The 17,775-nt window shown below is 58.3% G+C and overlaps 1 protein-coding gene across 10 annotated transcripts in view; it reads right to left on the reverse strand.

Moving 5' to 3' along the window:
* ZNF469 (zinc finger protein 469) overlaps positions 1–17,775 on the reverse strand; it is a 154,556-nt gene that overhangs the window by 15,634 nt on the left and 121,147 nt on the right. For 7 of the 10 annotated variants that reach the window (XM_075765747.1, XM_075765749.1, XM_075765748.1 and 4 more), the window contains one exon: positions 3,419–3,488. The exons of 2 other annotated variants lie outside the window; for them this stretch is intronic. The gene's annotated coding sequence lies outside the window, so the exon portion shown is untranslated. Of the gene's footprint in view, positions 1–3,418; positions 3,489–13,871; positions 13,890–17,775 lie in introns of those variants that run through there. One more of the 10 variants, XM_075765753.1, reaches the window with a different exon arrangement.

Consider the following 17,775-nt stretch of genomic DNA (forward strand, 5'->3'; position numbering starts at 1 on the left):
CTTGGGCGTAATTCTTACAACTCCCCAGCCCCACTCGGGGTCTGCCCTGCACTGCACAGCCTCGCCATCCCTGCCCAGCAGCGATCTGAGCAGAAAACGAGAATTTCTGCAAGCAAAGGGGAACGACCCGCCTCTCTCTGGGGGCTCTGCAGCGTGCACGGGTCGTGTCTCAGTTCACGTTTGGCGCTTTGCACGCACACAGCGGCCGGGGTGAGCACCCAGTGCTCCGCGACGCTGCTACAGCACATACGCAGTAATGTTATGGTGTATATAGAGAGAGAGCTAGCAGAGGCACGGCCGCATCCCCACCGCTCCATCTGCAAAGATGCTGCGAGCCCTTGCAGGGAGGCGAAGGCAGCTCGGGGGGGCGGGGGGGTCCCTGGGGTCCCCTCTCTGATTTGAGCTGCTGGGCTCGAATTCCTCCACAATTTCACACCCCACTAAGTGAAATGAATCCCGGGCTGATACGGCCGAACCCTATCGTGCTTGCCCCCCGCACACCGGCCAAAGCTCACACGCGGCCCTTTGGCACGCAAGGGTTTTGCTTGCAAAACAATGCACCACTTATGCCGCTTCCAGCCACAACTGCGAAGCCTGTTTGCTGCTGTTTAAATTTGCAAAGGCTCCTTGCCAAGATAAAATACCCAAGGCCAGCGCTCGCTACATTATCACAGTCGTGCTCTTTCAGCCACATAAAGGAGCCCTTTTTTTTTTTTTTTTTTTTTTTTTTTTTCCCCCCCTTAAGGAAAGGCTCGTTTGTGTATCCGAAAAGCTGCAGGATTTGCACGGCAAGGGCTGGAGTTTGCTGGTGCATTAGTGCTGAGTGCCAGGAGAAATAAACTCTGTGCTCCCTGCACTGGCAGAGCAACGGGGATGGGGAGAGCAGAGCCGGTGGCACGCGGGACTGTCCCGCTGATGAAGGGCATCCACGTGCCGTGCCGGCATGCTCGGCGACGGCGGCAGAGGCTGGGCAGGAGATGGGCACGACTTTATCCCACGCAAATGATAGACGGCACATGAGGTTATCCAAGGTGTAAATTAGGGCTTTGCTCCCCAAAACCCAGCTGCTTGTCTCTACCAGGGGGCTTGGGGGTCCCCTGTCCCTGCGAGGGGGGGTCCCTCCCGCTGGCTGCGGCCACGGTGCATCACCGTCTGCAAACCCAGCGGTGGGGTGTGATGGCACGGCAGCCCTGGGAGCTGCACGGCGCAGAAATCTGGGGCCTCTCGGTGAGGCTCAGCCGGTGCTGCTCCCGATGGGGTGTTCGATAAGGAGGGCTGGGCGTGTTGATTTAAAGTGATATTCCCCAGGCAGCTGCCTGCATCCATCACCGGAGGGTTTATGGATCCAGCCCAACCATAGCTTGCCCCTTGTGGGATGAGAAACCCACAATAAAATGAAAATAGGGACAATTTCTTTTTTTTTTCTTTCCCCGCCACAGGCTCTCAGCCTGGTCCTGAGCCTGTCCCTGGGACCGGGCTCCTCTTTGGGTTACCGCTGGCATCACTTCTTGGGTTTTTATGTTTCAGCTCCTGGAAGAGGAAGTGGGAAGGGATGTGACGGGAGCAAAGGAAGGTTATGCTTTATAAAAAAGCATGCAATATTTATCAACAGGCTGCCTGGCTGCAGGGAGAGCTCTCCCCACCTGCAATCGTGTGCCCGGCCGGGTGCTCAACCCTTTCTCCCATCCCTGGAGCCCACACTGGGGTCACCCACAGCCTCCTGCAGCCCCGCTGCAGCTCGGGGACACAGGGACAAGCCCAGCAGTGCCGGCAGGAGCCTGGCTGGCAAGGCAGAGCCCAGCCTGCCGCTCCGTGGGGCAGGTCCCATCCTGCCGGGAGCCCCAACGTGCCAGACGGGTTGTGATTCACCACCCCGGCTCGCCAGCACCCAGAGCCAAGCGGCTCGACTCCTTGCACCCCAAAAACCAGCTATGCTCGAGGGACAGAGCCGAGGGTCCCCAGGGGCTGCCCGTGCTCCCCGAGCACCTCAGCACTTCCCCGTCCCCTTTAGCGCTTATTCCTGCGGGGCTGTGTGGGCACACACGTCCCAGGGTACTGCGTCACCCCCAGCCCTGAGAGATCCGTGAGTCCCACCAGCAGGATGCTGAAGCTTTGCATCTCAGCCAGGACACCGTATGGGGACCACACCGCGAAGACGGAGGGGACCACCACGTCCCCACTGCGGGCAGGGCATCAGCAGGTGAAGCATCTCCCCCCCGCTCTGGAGGAAACAGCGGCAAGGGAACAAAACGGTTGTTGAACAGCAAAAAAAAAAAACCAAACCCCAACACCCAACAAGAAAACCCCACCAGCTGCTGAAGCAAAGCACGAAGAAAGGGCTGAAACGGCGGGGAGGCAGGTTCAGCCCCGCTGCCCAGCCCCTGCCCGGGCTCAGCCGAGCATCGCTCCGAGCGGAAGGAAAAATCTCCTTCCCCGTGGCGGGGAGCGGAGGGATGGCCTCGCTGGGGGACTTGGGAGAGCCGGGTTCAGCGCTCGGCTCGGCCTCTCCCTCGCATGACCTTGGGTAAGTCAGTTAATCACGGTGACTCAGCCCTCCATCTGTAAATCAGGCTCGATAATGCTTCCCCTCCTCTATCTGCTCTTTGTATCGTCTATTGAGATTAGCAAGGCAGGGACTGTTCCTGCTGGTCCTATGTACGGTGCCCAGTCCAGTGAAGCCCCGATGGGGCCGGGAGATGTTCGGGGCTCCGGTCGGGGTGGGGGTCCCGGGGCTGTTTGGCACGGACGAGCACGCAGGCTGCTCCTGCAAGGTGAATAAACAACCATCCCGGGATGGGGCTGCTGTTATCTGGGTGGGTATCGCGGCCGGAGGCACTGCGGTTTCGGCAACGGCGGCTCAGGGACGGGCGTGGGAGTGGGTGGAAGGAAAAAAAAAATAATAATAATAAAAAAAAAATCAAGATGCCAGCTGGGTGGCATCACCCAGGCAAATGCTCTTCGCTGCGACTGGCGGGAGGGAGATGGGCGGGGGGCACGTGGGGGTCCCGAAATGAAATCCCCTGGCTCTGTGGGTTTTCACCGGCTCCATGAGACGTGGGGGTGACTCTGAACGCGCCTTGGGTTTTTTGACCCCAAAATTGGGCATTTAACCGCTGCCTAAAGGATTTAAATCCCATCCAGGCAGGTCAGTCCTATCCAAGCAGGGGCTGTGAAAAATCCCTCCCCTCATGAACTGGCCCCTTCTCAAAGCCCGGCGCCTCTTTAAACTTTCTTCCCCTCGCAGCCGGGTTGCTGTGGGGCCGGAAAAGCAGCCGGGGAAGGTCCCTGAGCATCCCTGCAGCCGGGGCTCGGGGAGCGGGGGGGGCCAGGGGCATCCCCCGAGCCTGTCGGGGATGAGGAGGAGAGCGTCTGGCTCCCAAAAATAGCATCCGACCCTGCGCTGTCAGCTGGCCCGTACCTTGGCACCCTCCGCCGCTCAGCTACTGCCGGGACTCACTTTCACCTCCCATGAAATATGGATTTCTTGGCTGCAAAGGAAAGAGAAAAATATGTCAGGAATCCGTGTTTGGCTTGGCTGCCGGCACCGCGGCGCGTGGGGATCACTCAGCCGCCAAAAGGAGGGGTTTCCACCCCAAAACGCCCCGTCATGGCCACCCCCAGCCGGGTCCCTGTGGGTGGATGGTTTGGGCTGGGCCTGTGCTCAGAGGGTGCTGTGGGAGTGAGGAAACTGAGGCACGGATGGAGATGGGGTCTCGCCTCTCCCTCTCCTGCATCCCAGCTCCATCCCCTGCATCCCCGCCACCGCGTCCGCCCGTTGGGGTCCTGCAGACCTGAAGCCTTGCAGGGGCTCAGTGTAACCACAGTCAGGATACGGCCCCGAGAGGCAGGAAACAGCCTCACCGGTTGGAGGAGGAGGAGGAAGGAGAGACTGAGGATGATCAAAGCCCAAACCACAGCCCCGGGTGCGCTCGGGGTACCGGCCAGCCTGCGGCACCCTGCACCTGGCCCACGTGCCCCCCCATGCCATCCCCGACCCTCAGTGCCCCCCATCGGGGCCATGACGTGCCGGTCCCTGCGATGCCCAGCCGTGAGCGGGCCCATCTCCTGCCCAGCTCCATCCCGTACCGCGCTGGATCAGGCCACGCTCCTGGAACAGCACTCGGCTACGTTGCACCTTGGGAGTGAGTTGGGAAAAGGGTGCTTCTTCCCAAGTTTGGGAAAAGGGTGGGGGGGATTTTACAGGATCGCTGTCACCTCCCTGCCAGCCCCAGGTCCAGCCTGGAGTTAACCCATGGTTGCTGCTCCCCAGGAGCGCGTGGGTCATATCCAGACACATCGAACCCCGCTCTGATGTTAACCCCCTTCCCGGTCAAATAAAGAGAAAAGCAGGACGAGGGGGTCCGGTTCCTGCCCAGGCACGACGCAGTGGGTGGGAGCATCTCACCAGGAGGGACGTGACACCTCCCTTGCCAGTCCTGGTCCCTGCTTGTTCCCGAGGAGGGAGGCTGGGATGGGGACTGCACCCCCCAGGACCAAAGGGGCAGGTCTGGGGATGGACAGAGGCTTTTTCTCTGGGGGGGAGGCTGGAGCATCCCTTGGGCAGAAAGCGCAGCAGGAAGGACCGGACACCTGGAAAAGGACCTTGTAAGAGGCGCTGGGAAAGATGCTGGGGGCATGTACACGCACGCGTGCTCCTGGATGGTCTGGTCTGGCCGTGTCGGGCCAAGGAGCACTGCGAGAAGTGGTTTCCAGCAGATTTTTCTGGCCCAAGAAGAAGTTGGAAGGTTATTCAGAAAGTTTGTTTCTTGCTGATGATGATCCAGAATTGATTTTCTGGACCTGAACAGGTTTGAATTTCCAAGCTGGTGAGAATCCAACTTTCACTCGGGATCCAGATTTTGCAAACAGTCCTAATCCTTCTTCAGCTTATACTGCAAAATAGTGGAGGAGGGCAGGTCCCTGGGCGGGCACGGCCGAGCCTGGCAGCTCCCTCGGCACCCCACGAGATGTGGGGGTGTTGCAAGCCGGCGTCTCGGCGCCGTGCCCAGGGTCCCTCCCGAATCCTCACGCCTCCCAACCCAGAGGCGCCGCGAGAGGAGGTTGCACGTCTGGCAGATGGGATGCCCCACAGGAGACGGCGGAGGGGAGGTGGCTGGGGTGGGGGGAGAGGAGAAGACACAGGGTCCGGCTGGAGGTCACCCCGATGTCCGCGTGGAAAGGGATGGATGGCTCAGGGTGACCCGGCAAAGCGAATCCCGTAATTCCCCGGCCGGGTGGTCACGGGAGCTGGGTGCCAGCTACGGCCGCTCGCTCTGGTCCCGTCCCCAGCTGCGCCCGACGGCACCTGAGAGTTTTCCAAAGGCGATTAGATGGCCGGCGATAGAGAGCGGCGAGGCTCTCCCCGGGCTTTGCTCAGCTTCTCCTCCACGGCGGAGCGGGGAAGGCAGCTGGGATGTGCCGAGCGGGGCTGGGGGCTGCCGGGGCGGACGGGGACGGGTTGGAGCAAGGTCAGGGTCAGGTCCCGAACTGCCCCCCCCCGTCCCCAGCAAGGGGCTGGCCTGCTCCTGCTGTGTTTTGGCACGGGCAAGCAGAGCCCTTCAAAGCGTCCGCATCCCTAAAAAAACCCAGAGGCATCGGACATCTGAGACCTCTCCCTTCCTGCTCGCCGAGCCCCCGAGACTGCGGCGGGTTTAATCTCCCCCGGGAATCAGCAGAGGGGCTGGGCCTGACAGCAACATCTTTGTAGGGCTGTAATAAAGAATGACTTATTTTGACATTTATTTAAGAAATATTAATCTTTCATTTTCCTTCTAAATGCTCCTGTTTGCTAAGGAACTATCTGTTACCTAAGTGCTCCGATAAATCTTCTAAGGTAAAATTACATGTTAGATGCTGCCAGAAGGGTACATTTAAGAATACTTCCTAAATTATCAACTGCATTAATCTTAATTACTTTGGTAAAAGTAGAGTCTGGCATTAGGGTGAACTAAATTGAACGGGTGTTTGTTTGTCTTTATCATATCACATATTTGAGATCATTTAACAGAACGCAGATAAAAGGCGCGTGGGGCGGCGAGGTACAGAGCAGCTGCCTAATGAAAATGATGGCTCCGGATGACAAAGTGCAGGCAGGAGGGGACCGCAGGAACCCCTGGGGTCCCCGATGCGGCAGGACCTGCCTGGGGCAGGGCGGTACACGGCCGGAGGAGCACGGCAAAAAAATAAAAATAAAAAAAAAAATCAACGTGAACTCCTCAGACATAATTTTGAGTGATTAACGCAGCAGGTCGGAAGGATAAAAGCAGGTCGGTGTCCCGCCGGGTGCTGGCGGGGAGGCGAAGGGCTCTGGGTACCAGCGCATCCCCCATCACCCTGCGGGTGCCCCCGGCAACCAGCCCGCATCCTGCCGGGGCACAAACGGACAAGAGCGGGATGGACCGCAGCCCGTGCTCAAGTTTTTTGCCGAAATTTGGCCGCTGTCCTGCTTATTTGGAGAACCGCAGCGTGCCTGAGTGGGTGCAGGCCCTCGCTTCGAGATGAGCGCATCGCTCAGTATTTTAAGGCACAGAAATGAAATCAAGCGTGGGATTAAGTGCTCTCTTTCACTGGGGCCTTGGAGAGGTATTAAATATTGCTGCGATGAAATCTTGCCATCTCCGCAGGTCTGCGTGACCTGGGCAGATTCATTATCAAAGCGAAGTGAATTTGCATAAGCCAAAAGGGAGGATTTTTCTTCTTCTTTTAAATTTAACAGAAATTTGTCCATTGATACTCCTGTGTATGGGATGCTGAAAGGGAGCTGGCGGAAGAAAGGGAGAAATGATTCTGCGTGCTGCCCGAGACGCAGATTAAGGATGGATTTTGGGGAAGGGGACCCAGCGGCAGCACCTTGACTGTCCCCAGCCCCGGCTGACCCCCTCAGGCATCGCCACGGCGCGGCACGCCGCCGTCCCATGTCACCGCATCCCCCTCATCCCACTTTCCCGAGATAGGACCCCGCTCCTCATTTCCCTCCTAGCCTTCCGTAACCCCTCCAAAAGGAAGAAAAAAGCAAACCAGCAAAGGCAATGACACCATTCCCAGGTCTATATCACATTTCCTTCCTCCCGGCAGAGCCTGGGTCTGCTCCAAGCTGCCTTCCCCTTCGCTCCCGCTCCCAGCCCTGGTCAAACGGGGACAGGAAACCCGAGAGCAATGAGCACATCACCGGCATTTTCACCCAAGCCTCATTTAGCTCCTTGTCCTTTCAGCATCCTTCTCCTCCCCTTCGCTCGGTGGCACGGCTGCTCGGGGATGTGGGGGGGGGGGAACGCCAGATCAGACTCTGTCCCACATTCATTTGGCCAGTTCTGCCTTTGGGCAGACACACACACACACACACACGTGTGCGCGCACACGCGTATCTCTGAGTGAAATTAATCGGCTCATTGCAATTAACGCAGTCACAGACTTCAAATGGGCTTTTGCTCCTGTGTCGGCTGGATGCACGAATCCAGCCCTCACCCATCGGGGTCCCACGAGCGCCCCGTTCGCGGGTGAGCAACCGGGGAAGGCTGCTTTCCTGCAGCTCTCGTCCCTTCTATGTCCACACTGATGCCCAGGGACACCGGTCTTGCCGAGCCCCAGCAGACAGACTGACAGACCGCCACCTCCCCGGCGGAGGCTGGTCTCCGCGAGAGCAGCGAAATCCCATTATCCCTCCCCAAGCTGCTCTTCCTTAAAGGGTACGACGGCCCCAGAGACCCAGGAGCAGCCGGGTTTGGTTTTGGCAGACGGAGAGAGCGGCATTTCACGCCGGGGCTTAGACGAACCGTGGGCGGCACGAGGAGCATCGCTGCGCCAGGCAGCAGCCCAGCATGGGATGCCCTGAGAGCACCCACCCACCCGCGGTTCAGGTGATCTCGTCACCCCCCCGTGCCTCTCCCCGAGCTCAGGCGGGAGGGATGACCCTCCTCAGCGGGAGCCCTCCCAAGCCCACCCCCGGTCACGCAGACCCCTCATCCCCGTTAACGCACCCCGGCACCATCCCTGGTGGTACCCGACGGCCGCGGCAGCCATCCCAGCCCGGAGAGCAGAGATGCTCCCATCCAGCCCGAACTAGTTACCGCACGATCTGATAGGAGGAGACTCCTGCTAGATTTGGGGGCTTTTAAGCTGTCAACTTTCCTATAATTATTAGCAATGTTTTAAATAAGCTCTCTTCTGAAATTTGCTTCTGAAAGACAAGATTAATGAGCATTTCCTTTGGGGATTTATTGCACTGTTAATTATTCTCTTCCAGAAATTTGGTTCAGAATATTATCAGCTTTTTTTTTTCAATTAAAAGTGATTATAATTTGCTCTGTATAAAAGAAAAGTGGATTTAAAAAAAAAAAATTATAATAGCCCCCCTTCCTGATTAAGTATAATAGTCAAGTGATGGAGATAAAAGTAGCCAGTGGCTCTGGCAGGCCACGTCGTGCAGACATGAACTTGGCACCCCCCCCTCCCGCAGCAGCTCCATCCCCGGTGGGGTCCAGCTCTGGGGATAACGCGATGCACAGAGGCCGACTTGCAATTTATGGAGATTTCCTGCAGAGGGAAGCAAAGGTGTCTGCAAGCAGCCATCTGGCGCGGTACCAACTTTGGACGGGGGGTTCAGGGAGGAGGAGGAGGCTGGGGATGGTGAGACCCAGCGATGCCGCCCCAGCAGGAACCTTCGTCCGAATAACGCTCGGTTACAATTTCAGGGCTCGAGGTGGAGGCCAGGAGATGCTCCGTGGGAGACCGATCCCGGTGGGAGCGTGCAGCGGGAAGGGGTTGGTAGAAACGGTGGTTTCTCTTTTCACTGAAAAAATGTGGGGTTTGAAGTAGGACCCGAGCAGGGACGGCCCTGGAGAAGGGGTTCAGGTCCCCGAAGTGCCGCCCGGGCCAGGCACCAGCGCCTCACCAGTTCACATGCCGTTTGCCCTCCCCAGCAGACATTCCTCGTGTGTCTCCCAAATGCAAAACATTCAGAAAATGCTCCGAATACAAATGCTTGCTGGGTGGGGGCCGGATCCGATTACACCCGGGGCACAGGGGGGAGCAGCCCCACGCACGGCTTTGCTGGAAAACCCCCTGCAGACTGCACAAGAACCCGAGACCGCGTCCACTGCGAGGTTTGCTTTAACCCCAGCCTGTCCCCGCAAGAGCCCCGCTGCTTGGCTTGCCTGCTGGAAAGCACACACGAGGTTGAGCCCAGATACCCGGGTGAGTGGCACATCACAGATCAGGTGGGATCCCCGGGATGTGCAGCCCGGCCTCTGCAAGCGCGGTGTGCGTCGCCCATCTCCCAGCGCACCTTCCTTCTGCCTACCCAAACACTGCCACGCCGTGGGTACCCCTCCTCATCCAGCCCCCACGAGCTGGCACTACCGACTTGCGTCCTCTGCGAGCTCACACGCGCACCGGCGACGTCCCTGCAAAATCCCGGCCACTCGCAGGAGCGATGCCGGCTCCGTCCCTTCCCGCGGGAGCTCCGGCGCTCGCAGCCGGCACCGTGCAGCCATCCTTCGCTGTCTGCAACCTGCAGCTGTGGCGCAGACGCTGCTGCAAACCCCCCCACAGCCGCATCCCTCCCCGTTGCTGCTGGAGAGCGGGGACCCCACCAGCCCCTGCAGCAAGGGAGGGTTTTAATCCCATCCCCTGAATTTACTGCCTGTTTACTCCTTTCCGTAAGTGATGTTCTCTGCTTGGCTACGGAAAAACCAACTGGGAGCAGGTCCTCGCTGCCCAGCCCTGGGTTTGTGTCTGCTCCAGAGCATTTCCCCATTGCTCGGCCAGCGGTGCGCACCAGCACCTTCCCGTCCTCCCCACGCCGAAGGGGAAGCAGACGGCTCACGGGTCTGGGGGAAGGAGAGCGCCTGCGAGGAGGGAATCGCATCCCAGAGAGCAGGGAGGGCAGCTCGGGAATTTTGGGCTGTTGTGTCCCCTCCTTTTAGGCTCCTTCTCGCACCCGTGGGGTTGGGATGCACCCGTGGGTACCGCATCACCACGGGGAGCTGCACCCACGGGCGGCGGGAGCGGGGCCATGGTGATTTTGATGGAGAATGACCCGGTTTGGCTTCCTCTGGATGGGGTTGCTGCCTGAAGCCAAGCTTGCCATCGCCTCCAGCGCCTTGCACGGCGTTTCCCCGGGATCCACGGCCCTTCGGAGGCAGGAGGGATGTTCCGCGTGGGAATCCGCAGCGGAGGATCAGGGCTTTAGGAAAGGGCTCGATGCTCAGACTGCAGCATCACCGCAGCTCCTCGCCAGGATGGTCCCCAAGCTCTATCCTGTCTGAGCTGCAAAACACACCGGCTGCGCGGTGCTGAGCTTTTAGCCCACGCCGGGGCATAGGCATGCCAGGAATGTCGTATTTCGGGCAGCAGGACCCCGAAAAATGAGCTGCCCTGGTGCAGCCCCCTCCCGCCCCGGCTGGCTGCGGACGCCGGCACTGAGAGATGCTCTCTGTTCTCAACAGGAGCAAAAAAGCTCAGGGCCAAGAAAAACGCCCGGAGCTATAAAAAGGCTGGCGAACAGAAGGACATTCATGGTGAACTTCAATCGGCCGCTTCGTGAAGATGCTGGTGGCAGTCGGGCGGGTTCCATCCCCATCCGGGGAGCAGCGGACGGCTGCCGGCAGCGGGCAGTGCCCAGGACGGCAAGCAGCTCGGTCCTCCTCCGCCCGCCGACGCGATGCGGACGTGTCAAAGCATCAGCGATATTAAAAGCGGGGAGGGATTTGCGCGCCTCGCCGGTGCATCCCTGGTTTGTGGGGTGAGGAGGAGCTGGATCAAAGTCCAGCCATGCTTTCTGTCGTCCCTCCCGGGTGCCGGGTCCCCTCCGGCCCCTCTCCAGGAGGGTGACAGCAATCTGTGGCCGCGGAGATCCTCCCGCACCACCAAACATCAAAGCCGGGCGGCCGCTCGGGTCAGGTTTGTTTGCAGGTGCCGAACACAAGTCCGGCACATGCCTGAAACTTCAAAGGGGGAGTAATGAAAAGCATTTTGCCGATGGGTTTCCAGGCACACGCAGCCCTTCCCGCTGGTCCAGCTGCTGGGTGGCAGATGTGGGGACACATCCCTGTGCCCCAGCCACGGCAGGGGAGGGCACAAGCCGGGCGATACCAAGGTGGAGAAAACCCAGCGAAAGGCTCCGTGATATTTCTTCGGCTTTTTTTTTTTTTTTTTTCTTTTCTTTTTCACCAGGCACCATCCGCGAGCGAGTGCAGTTGAATAATGCCAATATTCACGGCCTGGACAAGCCCAGGCTCTGTTTGCTCGGGAGGCGTGTTTTCTCCAGAGACACGCCGAGCGACAAAATCCCCTTCCTCGTGCCGGCGTGTATTTCTTTCATCAGTCAAAAAAATTAGCAGAGGATATTTCAGAGGGCTGACGAACGGCATCCTGCAAATATTTTCCTTTTACTGGTGCTGTGTGAGGTGGAAAAGCTCTCGGGGTCCAAGCCCATCCCTGCTTCGCTGGTCCAGGTACCGGTCCGGCGCAACATCCCTCCTTAGCATGTGCTTGTACGATGCAAATTTAGGACGGGGAATTTCCCTTCTGCTTCAGGGTATGGTTTTCAGGCAGAGCAGGGAGATTTTAAGACGTTGTTTCAGGGAGACCAGGTATGAGGAAAGGATGCTGCTGCCCTTCCTGCAGGGAAAACGCAGGTGCAGCCACTCCCGGGGCTGAATCACAGCGGTGAAGTGATGCCGCAAGCCAGAAGCGGCCAGAAAGCAGAGAAGCGAGGTGGGGATCTGGCCATTGCCCCTGCCCCGGGGCGGGCAGCATCGCCGGGGACCGGGCTCCGTGCTTTCCCATGCATCTCATCCCTTTCCTCATCTTCGGCCACTGAAGGAGGAACGAGAACAAACCCCCCCCCACCCTGATGCTCTGGGAGTCTGGAAAAAAATGTGTATTTTTATATCCTGGCTGGAAAACTGAATTCTTCCAAACAGTGACAATTTTTTTTTTTTTTTTTTAAATCTTGCTTCTGAAAAATGGGTGAAACCCACTCATTAGTGGTTTCTCTCCAGACCCCAGTGGTGGGCAGATGCGGGCAGGAGAGGGAAGGGGGTCGGGGCATCACTCCCCATCCAACAGGTCACGCTCATCCCAGGATTATTTTTCCTCCCCGCAGAAAGCATCCCAGACAATACCTAATGCAATGGACACCGGAAACTATTTATTTCCCTCAGCTATTTAGCAATGACCGAACCAGTGCTAATGCAATATTACTAAACCCCGCATAGTTTCACAGTGAATTCACAGACCAAGAGGGTTTTTTGGTTGTTTTTTTTTTTTTTTCCCCTTCACCTGGAGATTTAATGCTGCTGGGAGCAGGCAGGAGATATTTGCAGGGAGAAACCGGGCGGGATATTCATGCCGGCGTGGGGATGCGGCTGCGGAGCAAATAACTTCATGCATCTCTCATCTGCCACGCTCCTTTTCCTTGGTTTTCCAGCAAAACCTTGCAACTAATAATTTTCACACATGGTGCAAGAGCTGCCGTAAAGTGGCTGCTTATTTCATTAACAGCTGCCGGCTGCTATCGGGTTTAGGGAAAGGGGGTGTTGGAGAAGGGCCGCCCGCGCCCCGTGGGGTATCGCTTTACCCCGCCGCTTCCTGCCCAGGTGAACCCACACAAACCCGCCTGTGTGATGGAAAACATTCGGGACCCGAGACACGTTTCCAACCGAAAACACAGGCTGCGATTCAGCTTCCCTCCCCTGCCTTCCAAGACGTCCTCCTTTTAACACAGAAAGTGGCATTTATCTCAGGATTCCTCAAAGCCGCAGTACAAAAAAAAAAATAAAAAATATATATATAAAAAAAAATTAAATATAGGTCTGGGAGTCTGCCTGCGCCCTGGTAGCCATCGCCGTGCCCACGCTGCCCGTCTCCTCGGGGCAGGCAGCGCTGCCTGCAACGCAGCCACCCCCCCAGGGCGGTCGGTGCCCCTCGTGCGCGTGGGGATGCTGGGGGGATGCACCCCAAACAAACCACCCTGCACAAGCAACCCTACAATAACAAGCCGGGGATCAGCCAGAAGGAAGCGGGTTCACCATCCTGGGTCCTCCCGAAAATGAGGCGAGATGGAGACACGGCGAGAGGACAACAACTCCCTCGCGCCCGCGGCCGCTCCTGGTACGTCCCAGCATCCTGACACCCAGCCTGCCTTCCCCCGAGCCACCCTTTAATCTTCCTTGCTGCGTGTTTCTAAACTGAGACTTACAATGACTGACCCCGGAGCAAGACTTTGTTTCTGGTTTTTTGGGTTTTTTTGGTTTTTTTTGGTTTTTTTTTTTTTTTTTAAAGCTGGTTGGCAAAAATACATTACAAAGAGGAAAATGTGCTGCCTGCCTCTGCCCCGGGACAGGGCCAGCGAGCACGGCGAGGGCTGCGGGGATGCGAGGACTTTGCCCGTCGTGCCTCACCAGGGCCAAGCGCAGGCAGAGCTTGGGGGTTACTTTTCCCTTTCATCGGATGCCAGCTTTCAGCCCAGGATTTATACGGTCAAATCCAAAAATCCCTGGAAGGCAGGGCTTGGCGTGGTGGGAACACAGATGCTGCCTTTCCCCTGCTGCTGTAATTATGCCACCAAACTTAGAAAGCAGCGGAAGAGCCGTATGTAGCGCTACAATTAGGAGGCTGTTTAATTGCAGTGCAATTGCGTATTGTTTTTTCTCTCCCTGGCTCCAGTCGCCAACAACCAGCCGAGCATCAGGAGCCACACTGCAAACCCAGGCACGCCGCTCCCCGGCGCTCCCTGCTCACGCATCCGCTGAGCATCGCTGCCGCGGTGACGCACGTGGCCAGACAGCGCTGGGGACAGCAGGCTCGGCTCCCCAAAGGTGACCCGTCACACACGTACGGCCCCGTTGGGTCAAGAGCAGCGGGCGAACCTGGCCAGAGCATCCAGCTGGGGAAGGAGCCACCAAGATACGTATCTGCTGGGTGCAAGATGCTTTCTTCGAGCAACAGACGTCGTTCCCCTCTCGCTGGGACCCCCCTTCCTCCTGCCCAAGGCACGCTGGCCGGCCTCAGGAGCAGCCAGGAATGATTCCTCCCTGTCAACCCGGCGATTAAAATGGATATATGCATGGAACCAGCCGCAGCAATGGAGACGACATGGGAGAGCAGCTGATTTATATCGCGTTGCCCCTGCGAACGCTGCGCATAAATCTGCTGCTTTTCAAGGCAAAGCGTGAATCAGAATAGCTCCGCTCGACTTCGTTTTATCTCCTCGCTGCGTGACTCATCCTCAGAGTGTCGAGTTGGGCTCCCTACGGAAGAGCGATGGATGTACACGGCCAGCGGGCTGGCTTTGCGTTGGGGGTTTCACAGTGCCCGGCAGGAACGGTGCCACCGCCAACTCCATCCTTGTACATGAAGAAAATGAAAGTTCTTGAGAAAAAAACCGGTCTGACGCAGGCAGGCGCACACCGGTTTGGGCAGAGCCAACTCGGGTCCCGCAGATGTTGCCACATCCCCGGGGTTTAAGGCGGAGCGAAGTGCCCCGAGATGCTCACCAGCCCCGCGGCTGCAAGAAGCTTCCGTGGATTTATCCAGCTGCGGCAGCAGGAGGAGGAGGGATGCACGGGGAGACCCGGAGCACATCCCTGGTGTGGGCAGCCCGGCCGGGGCTACGCGACTCTGACAGAGGTGGAAAACATGAGCAGGGTCTGGCATCTTCTGCGGGACGCTCTAGGTTGATGGCACTGCCGAAAGGAGGGACGATAATACTCAAATATCAAGTTTAAAGTGTTCCGAAAGTGGGAGCAGGTCTGAGGGGACAGACTGGGGGAACTTTGTGTTCCCACCAGGGCTGGGGTCTCCTCCAAGCCTCTGCCCAGCCGTTCTTGGGCAAGGCCCTTTAAAATGGCCGGGCATGGTGACTTAACTCTCACATTTCATCATTTCCATCCTAGAAACATATATAACGTTCAGCAGTTAGCAAACGGGGCCGGGCATCCTCTGATGAGCGCTCTGCTCCCCGCGCCGCGGCCGTGGCAGGGACTTTGCCGGAGGAGCCGGACACATCTCCTGCACCATGCAGGAAGGTGGCTCCTCTTGTTTTCACAGCTGATGTCAGGTCTGGAGAGGCTGCTGCGGAGCTACGCCGGGGAGGAAACGCGGCAGAGGGTCGGCCGGCAGCTGCGGTCGCTGCTGCCTGCACCTGGGCTTGTCTTGGAGCCGCACCGATGGGGAGGCACCGGGATCTGCAGCACCGGGGGGTGCAGAGGAGGCTTTCCAGGGATGAGCTGCTCCTCCGAAGCACCGCCGAGCTCTGCGTGCTCGGGAGCAGGGAGGGAACGGCAGCATCGCTGCGTGATGCTCTAGCGAGATATCAACGTGGAGAGCCACTGATGTCTTGCAGAGCACTTCAGAAGCTGCCTGCAGGATCGCTGGCTGGAAGGCACTGGGGGAGCGTAGAGGGTCAGACCCTGGTCTCGTTCCCCCGATGTTCTCAGCCCTCCTTGCCCCGGGCTCTGGTGCACACACAGCCTGCGAGGGAGGTGACGCGGAGGTGGGGATGGAGAGCAGGGAGCCTGGGTGCAGCCGGCAGCGTGGGCACGGTGAGAACTGCGTGGACAGCCACGAAGGGAGAGATGTCCCGGCAAAGCCCAGGGAGGCGCAGCCACCCCGGGCCTTGGTGGCAGCAAGGACGCTGCTCAAGACCTGGCTCCAAAGACCGGAGAGTCCTTTCCCTTCCTTCCTCTAATGATCTGCTCTCAATAAGGTAATCAGCAAAAGGAAATACATATATAAGCAGATTGTCTAGAGTCCCTTCATTGAACCCCGCTGTTGAACGCTTCCCAGAAAGCTGCGGAGCGCTCGGCCGAGCCCAACACATGCCTGTCCCCAGCGTCACAGCGCAACTGCCATCGGCTTGTCCCCCTCTGCAAAAACAACAGGCGAAGAAAGAGCACTTTTGTTTCGTCCTCCTCTATTGACACAGCTGGGAGGGCTGGAGCCGGGGGAGGTTCCTGCTCCGGAGGGCCAAGAGCCTCCGCACACTCGCTTTGTAGCTCAGGCAGGGCTGGAAGAGCCGCAGCTCCTTCGCCCACCTCACACGGGGTTGTGGGGCGCAGCCAGAGCATCCCTGGGCCCGTGCCCCGAGCGAGCGAGGTGGCAATGGGGACAGATGTCACCCCAGCTGCTCCCGCTGGATCCCCTCCGAGCTGGGAGCTCTGGGACGGATCGTTCCTGGGAGGATGGTGACGGGCAACCCCAGAGCTGCGGCTGCCGGCACTGTGCTGTGCAAACCGAGCCCAGCCGAGCCACCCATCGCTCCTCCTGCATCCAAGCCAGGGATGCTCCTACAATCCCGAGGGATCTGCACCACAGGCCGTGCCGTGCCTAGGCACGGGCCACTGGCCTTCGCCTCCCCCTGCCCCGCAGCATCCTCCCAGCTCGGGGGGACAGGGCGCGATACCCGCACAGACCCGCAGACCCCGCAGGCGAGCCCGACTCCTTGGCCAGCCCTGCGCCGCTCTGCTTTTAATCGGCAGGCACCAAGCCCTCCCCTCCCTCCCATTTCTGTTGGGGAATTTACTGCAGATGTCCAGTGCAGCTATTTTATTGCCATTGATTCTAAGCACCCCAATCAGCGCCGTAACGACGGGGGAAGGCATTAATTAATAAGCTGTAGAGAGGAGCTATATGTTTCCCCATAGAAGAGCCCTTAGGCGTTGCTGTGCGTGTGTTGGCTGGGATTTGGGCGGGGGGGGGGGCCCAGTTTCATCTCTTAGGGCAGAATGTGCCCTCCAAGCCAAACTCGGGGCCTCATCCAGCCAACATTTAAAAGCACGCGGCATCCTGCTTCACAGCACCCCGCGAGCATCGCCCCCGAGCATCCTCCTCCCGGGATTTCGCCATTGACTTGCACGGAGCCGGGGCCAAATCCGGCCACCCGGCCATTGCACGATCGGCGGGTTTCCTCCAGCCTCCGAGGCAAGAGACAAATGCAAAGCATTCCTTTATCTCCCTGCCTCTACCGAACGACAGGCAAAGCAATAAAATGCATTTTTTTATAGAGCTGTAAATTTAATTTCCTTTTAAACCATTTGCTTCCACTTATAACTCAATGGAAATCCTGCGCTGCTGGCAAAGCTGCAGCCTCCCTGTCCTGCCATCAATGTATAGAAGCAGAGGGCTGCAGCTCTTGGATGAGCTTAAAAGTTGAAGGAAGGGAAGATGGGGTGGGGGAAGAGAGGAAAATTCTTAGGGCATTAAGGGCCTATTTTCCATCTTCCTCAAGGGAAGAGCTTGAGCTGCTTTACGGGGGCACAATTAAAGCTGTTTCTGTCTGCAGGACAAAGGTTCAGCCCCAGATTTTGATGCGAGGCCGAGGATGCTGGTTGTGAGGGGGAGAAAAAATAATGATTTTCCAGCCTGAAAAACCACGTGTGGGGTTTAGATTTGGTGCTAAGAAGCAAGAAGAAGCGGCGTGGGCTCATGCATGTGTCCGGCATCCTTACACCCTCAGGAAACCAGAGGGAATTTTCCCCGGCGAGCGAGGGAGCAGCACCGGGATCACCCGCCATCGGCATGGGACATCAACTTCGGTGGCTCTGGAAGCCTGGGGCACCCGTCACTCGCTCAGCTGTGGGTCTACCATGCCAGGGACCTGGATCCGGACCACATCTCTCCTCCGAACCCCCCTCCAGCCTTTGCACAGGAGGCGTTTGCCATCTGCACCCACAGCAGCTGCTGTCCCGGGAAGGAGCGGGACCGACGGACGGCGCTTGGCGCTGTACAAGATCGCCCGACCCACACACCTCACCCCAAGGCTGTCAGCATCCT

Source organism: Balearica regulorum, chromosome 13, assembly GCF_011004875.1.
Source record: "Balearica regulorum gibbericeps isolate bBalReg1 chromosome 13, bBalReg1.pri, whole genome shotgun sequence".
Lineage (NCBI taxonomy): Eukaryota > Metazoa > Chordata > Aves > Gruiformes > Gruidae > Balearica > Balearica regulorum.